This window comes from Curcuma longa, unplaced genomic scaffold, assembly GCF_044706935.1.
Source record: "Curcuma longa cultivar G26 ecotype Majalengka, Jawa Barat unplaced genomic scaffold, ITB_CL_G26_1.1 contig_861, whole genome shotgun sequence".
Lineage (NCBI taxonomy): Eukaryota > Viridiplantae > Streptophyta > Magnoliopsida > Zingiberales > Zingiberaceae > Curcuma > Curcuma longa.
In genome coordinates, this window is record NW_027435260.1 from 1 (window position 1) to 3,345 (window position 3,345).

At 49.7% G+C, this 3,345-nt stretch overlaps 1 pseudogene; it reads right to left on the minus strand.

Annotated features, from left to right (window-relative positions):
- Positions 1 to 771: 771 nt before the first annotated feature.
- LOC141819538 (uncharacterized) lies at positions 772 to 3,248 on the minus strand (annotated as a pseudogene).
- Positions 3,249 to 3,345: the final 97 nt, after the last annotated feature.

Below are 3,345 nucleotides of genomic sequence, written 5' to 3' on the forward strand. Positions count from 1 at the left end.
TGATAACAAGCATTTTGTTAGTTTATTTTGGCCCTAATACTTAATGTTTTGGTTCTCTCATTGTGTAATTATTGAGTATTAGCACATTTTATGAGTAGGACTTATTTTGGACTATAATGATAATTCCTACAAATTTTGGATTAAATTTAACATTTTCTATGTGTTTTTGTAGAAGACCTAAAGGGTCATGATCATGAAGTTGGACCAAACTCAAACCAAGTGAAGATAGCCCAATCTAAATGTGGATTCAATCTCATCTCATCCCATTTGGGATTCGGATATGGGCTCACAAAGGATCCAACCCGCTAAGGAAACTAAAGGAGGAAGCAAATTAACTTGGATTAGGCATTCTTCCCTTAGAGAAAACCCTAGCCGCCACCCTCTTCCACCTTCAACGCCACCTTCCATCTCACGCCTCCACATCACCCCACACACACCACTCAGCCACCTCACCCCATCCAACGCCACACCTCCCATTAACCACCTCACGCTATCCACTCAGCAGCCGCCTCCACCCGAACACAACCATTCACTCTCCACATTCCCTCACTCTCACGTCCTCACCATTCCCACAGCAAGCCACTCACGTTGCTCCACTCAAGCCCCAATCACCCCACCACAGCTTCCTCCCACTCACGCACAGCCACAGCTCACTCTCCACTCACACCAGCCCTCACGCTCCACTCAACGCCTCCATCTCCACAACGCACCTCAGCACCAGCCCTTCATGCCTTTCACGCCAGCCAGCCAGCAGCCCTTCATTCAGCCAACCTTCAGCCTCCTCTCACGCCATAGTCCTCTACGGAAGCTCCAGCCGGTCAGATGGAGCCAAGCAGCCTCCCATCTCCTCCTGTGCGAGTGGACAGCATACAATTTCAACAAATTTCAACAATTTACAGTTTCTTTTTGTTTGATTTGTTCCTTGTTTTATGTTAATTTAATTCCCTTACAGTTGTTATTTTGTTACTTGTTATTCCCTTATAGTTTACTTTGTTATAGTTTGTTTTCTCACAACATACAAAATTTCATTAGATTTGAAAATTGCAAGCATTATTAGTGAGAGACGATTCAGGTTAACTCTATACTACATTATTGGTTGAAACTTAATAATTAATTGAAATCATAGTGCAACGAAAAACGGTTATATCACCCCCGGAATCAGCTCAATAGCAAACTCTACTTGCCTTCGGGGAGGCAAACCTGGTAGCTCATCTGGAAATACATCCGGATACTCTCGGACTACTGGAACGTCTGAGAGCTGAGCACTATTACTGCCGTCATCACAGATCAACGATAATAGAAAGCCCTGGCAGCCATGTGATAGCAGCTTCTGAGCCTGTATCGCAGAAATGGTCGATATTTCGTTGCCCTGGATGCCAGTGAAATCCCACGAGGGTTGGTTAGGAGGTCGGAATGTAACCACCCTCGTCTGGCAATCAACAGTGGCATGATATACGGTCAACCAATCCATGCCGAGTATGATGTCGAACTCGATCATATCCAGAACCAGTAAGTCCACAGTGAGTATGGTACTGCCGAAATCTAGTGGACATCCTTTGACCTCCTGTGTGACTTCTATTATATCACCAGACGGTAAGGATACCGTCAACCGCTGTGGCCTAAGAGTAGGTAATCTACCAATCTCTCTCGTGAAGATACGAGAAATAAACGAGTGGGAACTACCAGTATCAATAAGCATATCAGCAGAAAATGCATAAACTAAAATCGTACCGCGGAAAAACCGATCCGTCGGCTCGCTGCGCATCCTCTCTGGTAACCGCGTGGATCCGTCCAGTCTCTGGCGGGGGTGGGGGTGGTAGCGCTGCCAGAGACTGCTGCGGCTGAGTCTGGGTCTGCCACTGAGGCGGATACTGAGGCGATGCCGGAAACTGAACCACAGGCTGATATGCAGACTGAGACTGATAATATACTGATGGCTGGGACTGCATCTGATACTGCACCAGTGGCTGAGGCTGCGATTGGTACTGAATCAGAGTCTGGTACTGAGGTCCCGCAACAGAACTCTGTGATATCGTAGGGGCACTAGAGTGCTCCTGCCCGTACATGCCATATGCAGCTGCTGTAGGGGGAGCTGCTCTCTGCTGGCGATGCGAAGATTGGGCCTTCTGCCCCCCTCTCTGTGTTCCCGTCTGACCAAACTGTCCTCCGGGAATAGAAACTCCTGAAGATGCGTGCTGAGCCTTCAACGAACAATCACGGCTCAAGTGTCCGGGCAGTTTGCAATAGTAGCAAACTGACTGTCCCAGGGAGCAGGCTGATATAAGGTGATCTTTAGCCCCACATCGAGTACAATAAGTGTCTTTGCCGGACTTCTTCTGATCCTTTTGGGAAGACCGGGAGCGTCCCGACGAAGATTGTCCTGTCTTCGGGGGCTTGCTCGATGCCCCAGAAGTAGTCTGACCGGACTCCCTACGACCGCCACGCTGCTGTCCTGATGTCTGTGGCTGCTGGCTCTGTGCTGAACTCTGAGCTTGTTGCTTACTTTTCTTTCTATCCCCAAATGCCCTCTGCTGGGCAGACTCTATCAGCAGTGCTCTATCCAAAGCCTCCCTGTAGGAGGAAAGACCAAATCCGGCTATCTTCACTTGAAGATGTCCATCCAGCCCCTGAACAAACTGTAGCATCCGGGATCTGTCCTCAGCGACTAGCTCAGGGCAAAATCTAGCTAGCCGACTAAAGTCAGCATTGTACTCCATCACCGTGCGCCCTTTTTGCTGAAGACTCTGAAATTCCTGGCGGCGCGTCATCTGATAAGACAGTGGGAAATACTGGCTCTCAAAGATTTCCCTGAATCTAGCCCATGTGATGTTCTGCTCGCCTATGATCATACGCTGTGTGGCCCACCAGATCTCGGCCTCGTCCCGTAGATGAAAGCAGCCAACTCTACCTTCTCCCACTCGGAGCAGGCCGTATAAAAGAAAGTCCTCTCCACCGTCTCTAACCAAGACTGAGCTGCCCTCGGATCCGTCCCTCCGTGGAATAGCGTGAATCGACTTTTCAGCAACTCCGCTAATGCTGGAATCCGAGCTCGTGCCACAATCAAATCAGTAGGATGAGTAGGGTTCGCCACTGGAACTGGCGGAACCAAGGGAGCGGGTACTAGGGGCAGGTACCACAGGTGGCACTGCAGGCATAGGTAGGAGCGACTGGAGTTGCTGCAGGTAGGAGTGTCTGATATGCAGTAGCCGGCACTACCAGTGGAGGTGTCAGGTATGCTGTAGCAGGGGCTACCGGTGGGACATCAAGGTGTACGGCAACAGGGGCTACCTGATATGCAGTAGGCACCGTTGGAGGAGGTGCCTAGTGTTGGTGTAGGGAGCACCA